The 7972-nt window shown below is 49.5% G+C and overlaps 1 long non-coding RNA gene across 1 annotated transcript; it reads left to right on the top strand.

The window, feature by feature from the left end:
• Positions 1-338: 338 nt before the first annotated feature.
• On the top strand, positions 339-6729 carry LOC130155238 (uncharacterized). The gene is made up of 3 exons (XR_008823958.1): positions 339-1035; positions 4808-4880; positions 5945-6729. It is a non-coding gene; the product is annotated as an uncharacterized LOC130155238 (long non-coding RNA).
• The last annotated feature ends 1243 nt before the right edge of the window (positions 6730-7972 follow it).

Here is a 7972-nt window from a genome sequence, read left to right as displayed (position 1 = left end):
TCATGCGGGGCTGCTGATCCCTGCGTGGAGACCTTCCCCAAATTAGCAGAGTATTGCAAGGCAAGGAGCAGAGGTTATTCTGTCCTCTTCCCAAGTGAAGATAAAAAGAAGGTAGTAGGAGAAAGAAAACACAGCGCACAGCTGTTTCCTTACATCTGTGTTGGCTCTTTGATAGCAGCTATTTTTGGGATCTGAGCTATATTTTGTTCCTGTTTTGAGATAGTCTGAATTGAACATTTCAGGTGTCTTTGGGGAAGGCTTGGGGTGGAGGGGGTGGGTGGGGGGAAGAGCAGATTACGCAAATTTCTAATAAAGAGATACTGCAATAAAACCTGAACTTATATATTGCACAGGAGCTGGAACTGTGACAATAACATGATCTGGAAATGGACCCCAAGCCTGGCTGACCCAACCTGTGATGTCACCTTGAACACAGGGGACAAGTTCTTCAAGGAAAGGAAAAGGTTTGTGGAGAAGAAAACACTTAACAGCTATGATTAAAATAAAATAAATCCTGTCTGCTGTGTTTATAAAGCATAGGGGAACAGAAGGTCTGTGTATGGAAGCTGGATGTTCCCTTGTGTCCTCTCTCAGCTCTTGGAGAGGGGAAACCAGGCATATGCTTGGGTGTCCTTGGAGTCTAAGGTTAGAAAGATTCCATCAAGGTTAAAGAGCCCAATGAGGAGATTGTTTTACCACTGGCTCCCCTGTTGCTGCTTGAGATCTTCCAGCCTCTTCCCATGAGATGCTTGGTCCACACTGCCAGTTTACACTCGGCTGTGGGGAGCTAAGTGCCATTACCAGCCAAGCTCGTTGTCATGCCAACATGTCATGCCAACCCTTCTCCAGCCAGACAGCAATGTCATTAATCCATCATTAGAGCCAGTTCTTACTGTTCTTTGCTGCAGGAGCTGCCTTGAGATATGAAGACCCCACTGCGGCTGACCTCCAGAAGCAGTGCAGTATGCCCCACCACAGCTGGGTTTAGCTACCAGGATCCTCTTTGGAGTCTCTTTTGAGGAATCTGCAGTTCAGGTCAGGAACTCCTCATTATGTTACACAAAAGTAGCAGAAGAAATGTTCTGTCAAGAGCCAGTAAGAATAATGGAGAGGCAAACTTGGTGTCTGCCAGGGTGGGGACTGCAGATTGCTGGGAGCTAGAAAGGTAAGGAAAGGTGACCATGGCTGTATGGTTGTAGTCTTCCCACTAGCACGGGTTCTGGCTCCTGCCTGGCCCTGGTGAACCCTTGGTCTGATCCAAGATGGATATTGCATCAAAACCCCCTCAAGACAAAGAGCTAATTAGTGATATGGCTGGAACAGACCAGGTGTCCTGCAAAGGCAGGTCCTGGGAAGAACTGAGGAGATCTTCCTAGGGCTGTAGCATCATGCCTGGAGATGTTGCAGCAGGGTCTAGGGGACAGCTGGGACAACTTAGCTTGTCCTGGAGGCAACTGCCCAGGAGGCACTGGCCTCTGCAGCCGCCATGTGAAGCCTGTCCATCCCTGTAGCATCTCACCCCAGGACATCTGCTTATTTCTTGGCTGCAAGAAATTTCTTGGGTTGCTGCAATTTCTTGGGTTGGTGGGGCCCATCTCCCTGTGCTCAGGATTTAGTACAATGGACCCCTGTTTCATCTGAGGAGTTGCTGTCAGTGCACCAAAAAAAGAGGGAGGGGAAATATTGCTTTCTCTGGGAATAAAAATCACAGGAGCAAAACCCAAGTAACCTTGGTTACCATGCTTTTATTTGCGGTAAACAGAACGGCTGATAGCAGAAGTCCTTTTCTTATGTATGTTCTGAGTATGCAGTGTACCCACGAATGGAAAACAGCAAAGCCAGGGCAAGGAAGACTTTGGTAAAACAAGCAAAATGTTGCCAATGTGATGTCATGGTTTTCTCATCACTCCAGTGCTCCTGGCAAGTCTCTCCTAAGGAGGTTGGCTCTTTGATACAATGGGAAGTTGTTCCTTCTCTCCTTTGTTCTTGGCCAACTTACATCCTGTGGCGATTTGTTTTCGTTGCTTCTAGAGTTGAAACGTCTTTGGCTGCAGTCACGAAAATGCTAACGAGGTGTCCATGGTTGGATAGCTTTGTATAAGGGGTTTGTAGTTTAAATCCTTAATAATGTGGGATTTGGAAGTTATGTTTGCCTGATGCTTAGCCTACCCAGGAGCTAACCTCTCAGTTTGGTTGTTATAGAAATGCCCTTTGTGGCTTTCCCACCAGCTTTCAGCTCTGGAAGGTCTCTCTTGCCATATTCAGAAATGCCTGCTCATCATTTCCTCTCTTTTTTTCTGTGGAAAGTGGGACTTCCACAGCAGGAGTCACTCATGCTATATCCTCATACTCCTTTTCAGGCATTTTCGGCTCAGTGCTGTGTTATCAATATTGCGCTGCCAGTCTGGAGAGGAGGACGGTACCTCCAGCAGAAGTCTGTTTATCTCCAGTCCCTCTTGTACGACAGCCTGCCGAGATGCAAGCTGCAACCAGACTTTCTCTGAAAAATATTTTTAACCCTTCCTCCCTCCCACTTGTCTTACCAGCCAGATCCCTGGGGACTTGCTGAACAAGATTGTTCTCACTTACGTGCCTCTTGTGACTGTATGAAAGAGCTTAGCCCTGCTTTGAGAAATACACTTCTTACATATATTCTTCCTGTCTATACCCTTTTTTTTCTTGTGTCTTTGCCATGAAATCCCAGTTGTCAGGCCACAGAGGAAAAGTTTGAAATCGACTTGATGTTTTACTTGCAATAGATTTTTTTTTTTTTTGTCTTTCCATATTTTGAAGACATTTGAGCAATGTAAGGACATTTTTTCACGGCACATTCTCTGTCCTGATTGACCAAAGTACAGCAGTATTTGTGCTGCTCTCATGCTTATTGGGGGACTTATTTGATCAAATGTAGGCATTTAATCTAGTGTGGTCTTTCAAAGTCAGTGAATCCTACCCCACTGCAGATATCCCCACTGCTGGACCCTACCCTCCATACCTGAGCTGCAAGGAACGCATGTCGGAGCTGAGCAAGGCTGGTTCGTCATGTGCATTAACATGCAGTGCACATGTAGGCATATGTATACAGCTGTGACCTGCTCCAAGGATGGAAGAAGCATCGTTGTATTGCCATGGTGACTTGCGGTACTGCAGCCTTGGCATGACCTGATATAGAAAACCCACGGACATGTGTGGACAGTGCTGTACTCTGAACACACAATTCATCCCGACTGCAGCATGCGAATGGGAAGACTTTAACCCATGTCCTACTGTCCTGCTGTTCATTTGCTGCAGTCTGACAGCTATGTAACCATCTCTGTTTGCTTCTGCAAACTCCGCCATCCTCACTGCACACCGAACACAGTGAAGTCCAACCACTGGTTTGGAAAAGATGACCACTTCATGTTTTAATAGCACTGAAGTGAAGAAGCACAAGAAGAAGGCAAAACCCCCACAATTTACAAAAACACGTCAACAGTGCAGCCTCATTGGATAAATTCAGCCTAAACAAGCATTAATGTAATTTAAACTAATGACAAGATGAAAACTGACAAGAGTACAGGGAAATAGGTAAAGCCAAGGAGTCTGGGTGCAACGTTTGATGCATATCACGTATGGATCCATAGAAGAAGGTAAAAGCTCTGTCCAGTTGCTGACTGCTGTGTTACAGTTTTTGGGAAAGGCACCTGTGGTTAGTGTGCAGGGTCCTGGTTCAGCCCTTCCTGGCCTCACCTCCTTTGACCTTGATTGCAAGGAAGTTTCTCAGCCAGGATGGCTTGTGGAGTTTTGTGCAGCTTCCTTGTATTGGGTTTGCGTGGCCGGGGCCTGTCGGATGTGGGCTGCCGGGCGGCTCCTGTGAGCAGGTGCCAGCAGGTTCCCCCGTGCCCGATGGCGCCAAGGCCAGCCGGCTCCCAGCCGGGCCCGCCGCTGGCCACGGCCCAGCCCAGCGGCCACGCTGGCACCGCCTGGGGGGCGCCGCTTACACCGGGGACAAGGGACAGATCCTGCGGCAGCGCCAGGCGCCGGAGCAGAGGTGCCCCCCACCCGCGGGGCAGCCCCCGGCCAGGCAGCCCGTGCCCCCCGGCCCGGCCCGGGGAGCCCCGGGGGAGCTGATCCCCAGCTGCAGCCCGTGGGAAGGACTCATGGCGGAGCAGCCCATGGAGGACTGTCTCCTGTGGGAAGGCCCCCGCGCTGGAGAGGGGAAGGGTGTGAGGGGGCAGCAGTGGCAGCAGCGGCAGCAGCAGCGTGTGAGGGACTGACACAGCCGCATTCCCTGTCCTGGGCACTGTTCAGGGGGAGGAGGCAGAGAATTTGGGATGAAGTTGAGCCTGGGAGGAAGGATCGGGGAAGGGGTGGCGGCACTGGGGGTTGTTTCTCCTGCCCCGCTCTGGGCTGGCTGGCAATCAGTGCCGCCGGTGTCCCCGAGCGGGGCCGGTGCTGGCCGTGAGGGCACCCGCTGAGCGATCTCCCCCTGCCCTCACCCCCAGCCTGTCGGTGCATTTTCTCTGCCCGGCCCAGCTGAGGAGGGAGGGACCGAGCGGCTGGGGGGGCACCCGGCGCCCAGCCACGGTCAGCCCAGCACACTCCTGTTCGGTTTTTGGCCATCCATAGTTCCATGTGCACCTGGAGGCCTCCTAATGACTTTTTGAACTAAGTTTGTTCAGAAGTAGGTGTGTTTTTTAGCTGCAGGTATGTGTGGTAATCTAGATTTACCTGATTTAATCCTGTTGGGCAGAGGGAGCAAGGGGAGGAGAGACTTACAGGTTTATTCTTTTGCTTATGTTGGTTTTTTGTGTGACTCTTGCCCCAGGGCTGTTATTTTTGGAGAGTCAGTGCTCGTGTTTATTGTGAAGGCTCCTAGAGCTCTTGGCACAGGCTTTGAGGTATGTAAATCTAAATAAGAATGACATTTAAAATAGGTTACATGTTATACCCGAGTGTGCTCAGAGAGGAAATATGAGTAGATTGACTTCAGAACCTTGAATTAAAAAAAATCCCTTGTGGGAGTATCGTTATAGTTCTCAGCACCTCCAGGTAATTATATTCTGATGTAAGTTGTTTGGATCCCAATTCAAGGTCACTCTAATCTGGACCTTGTTATGATGGATAAAGAGAAATTAATCATTGAGCTGGAAGCTGCATTTTCCCTCGAGGCATGTGATCATGGCCCACCTGCTTAAATTTGGGCAAAGATGGGACGGTTTTGGCTAACAATGTGTACGCACAGATACGTGGAGCAGCTCACGAGGGTCAGAGAGCCACAGCCGGCACAAGTGAGCAGCAAAACTGAGTGGCAAGGAAAAGAACGTGGAGAGGAAGGTGGCAGTGGGAACTGGGAGTCATTTCACTTATCAGTGTTTTTTGTTTGCCAAGCCAAAATGCCTCCAGAAAACACAAGCAAAAATACAGTCTTGGGGAGCCTGCTGGCTCGGCAGATGTGGTTGCACTGACGGTGCTGCCTGTGGATGATGCACAGGTGGGGAGGTACTGAAGAGGTCTGGGGAGCTGCGCAGCAGCATCCCCCTGCTCGGGTAGTGCAGCGTGGCCAGAAGACTGCTGGTCATGGAAGGTGCGTGCAGAGGTACTCAGCTGGTGGGGGGAGTTTGAAAGACAACACAAACTGCCAGCAGCTTCCCAGGCTCTGGCTTTTGGGGCTGGGTTCTGGATTATCTGCTCGGCCTTATGGGGAGCAGGTTTTTGTGTGTGTGTGTCTATGGTTATTCTGAAAGACACACAAGGAAGCTGAGTCCCACTGTGCTTCTCTTTCCCTTAGCCATCCAAGTGGATGGCCCAGTATGGAGTAGCTAGAACCTGGGTCAGAAAAGAAAGATTAAGGGATTTGTACTTCTTAAACTGTTCTTTAGCACCATGGGCAAGAGTTCAGCCTATGTCTACCATTACAAGTGTTTCCCTTAGTCCAAACTAGTCCTTGTACTTTGTTCTTTAGGTGAATCTTATAACACGTAGGAGTGGCTCTAGCAAGTTTGGTGTGAAATGTGGATCTTGATTGCCAGGTCTAGAAGAGGTTCAAATCTACTTGAACTTTTGCTACAGTCAAGTTTAAATTGCCAAACCTGAAGAAAGCAGACCGTATGTTCCCCCACTATCTCTTGCACAGCATCCAAAAATAACCCACACTTCTTGTTCTTCATCATTGCCACCAGAATCCCCCCTTCAAGCACCAATCCAGTGCAGGCATGGAGGAATATTTCCGCTGTGTATGTCCTAGCCCACCTAAGTATGAACATCGAGTTTGCTTTCAGTGAGTCAGTGCTTGTGGTGCCTTGCAGCATGTGTCAGAGTTTAAGAGCAGAGCTGCCCGTGCTTTCTGCTCAGTGATTTAGATGCTTTGGCTACAGAGCTGCTTCCTTGCCTGTCCTCTCTCTTTGTTTCAAGCCCTCAGTGCTCTTAGCTCTTAAGTATATATCTACATGTCATCCTTGGTAATGAAGACCTGGAAGATATTTTAAAGACATAGACAATAAAACTCAGCATCTCTTTACTTCCTTTCCCCTTTCCTATGCCCAAGCATGGAGTTCTTCTGCAAGGAGTTCTTGCTTGCTTTACTATATATTTATGTTTTAAAAATCTTGCTGCCATCTGAAACTGTTGGCTCCAGTTTGGGCTTTTTTGGGTTTGGTTTTGTTGGTGGGTTTTTGTTGTTGTTTTTGTTGTTGTCCTCTCAAGAGGAAGAAAGTATGTGCGTTTCCAAGTTCTTGAATAAATGTCAAATAAAACATTCCAAACAATTATTCAAGCTGGTAATAAGCAGTGAGACATCCTTCCTGTAGAGAAGCCGAACAATGGTTTCCTCTGACAGAAGCAACATATTAGGAGCCTTCCATATGTTGGTGCTGATTTAAACGGCGGCAACATCTCCAAGCAGGGTAGGAGGCCCCAGCAAGTATCTGGATATCCTGTGGGAAGAAAAGCTCTGCGGGTAACACCCAGGCTCCCCCCCAACATGCCAGAAAGTTACGGGAGTTTTGTCTGTGTCTCCTCAACATCCTTCAGTTCTGAGGGCATTTGCTTACTTCCCTGGCTGTTTTCATTCTTCCCAGCACACCCAGCACTCCTCTGTGGCTTACCCTGAGCACCCCAGGGAGGCAGGTGAGCCATCCCCCACCTCAAACGCCAGGATGACCTCCAAGGAGGAGCTGTGCTGGCTGAATTTGGCTGCCAGTTTGACCTGCGTCCCTGCAGCCCCGGTGAACACGTTCCCTTCCCAGACCATGTTCAGGGTCTGCTGCAGCACCGTCTTCTGTTGCCCAAGAACAACAACTTGATAGGCTTTCGGTACCTTGACCCTGAACTGGACCCAGCTCTGCTCTTGGAGCACCCCTGTGCGTGGTTCTAGCAACATGCACCCTCTCCTCCACAGGCTGTATACCCTGGGGAAGGGAGGCCAGCTGGGATTGGAGAAGCATCGTATAACGTAGTCACAAATATGGACAAAGTCCTTGTGGTCCTTGTTTCTCCCAAAAAGACCCACCTTGTAGACACCGGACTCAGGGAGTGCAATGCACACGCTGACTTTACTCTTCAGGTGGGTGACCAGGACATACCTCTCCAGGGGGTACTTGGCGCTAATGACTTTGTCCTTACTCAAGCAGGCATCTACCTCGATGTTGGCTGACGCATGGAAGGTGATGTTGCACTTCCCCAGCTTGGTGGTGATGATGGGGTCAGAGTGGCTGGGGTTAGAGAGACCATGGCTGCTGGAGCTGATCCCACTCCCGCAGTTCATGCTCAGCCCCGAGGGGAAGAGTTTGTTCTGGCTGAGGGGCCTCAAACAACGAATGAGGAAATTGGCCACGTTCCTGAACGTGATGCCTCCTAAATCTTTCACAAACACGGAGAGTCGATAGTAACCCTGGAAAGGGCAGAGCACGTGGCAACTCAGTTTCTTCTCCTCAGCTTGAGCAGCCAGGCATTTCTTGCTCAGAGCAGCATCTAAATCTTTATTAACCAGCTC

The sequence above is a fragment of the Falco biarmicus genome, chromosome 1 (genome assembly GCF_023638135.1).
Source record: "Falco biarmicus isolate bFalBia1 chromosome 1, bFalBia1.pri, whole genome shotgun sequence".
NCBI classification, from domain to species: domain Eukaryota; kingdom Metazoa; phylum Chordata; class Aves; order Falconiformes; family Falconidae; genus Falco; species Falco biarmicus.
This window is presented reverse-complemented; position numbering and strand designations above follow the sequence as displayed.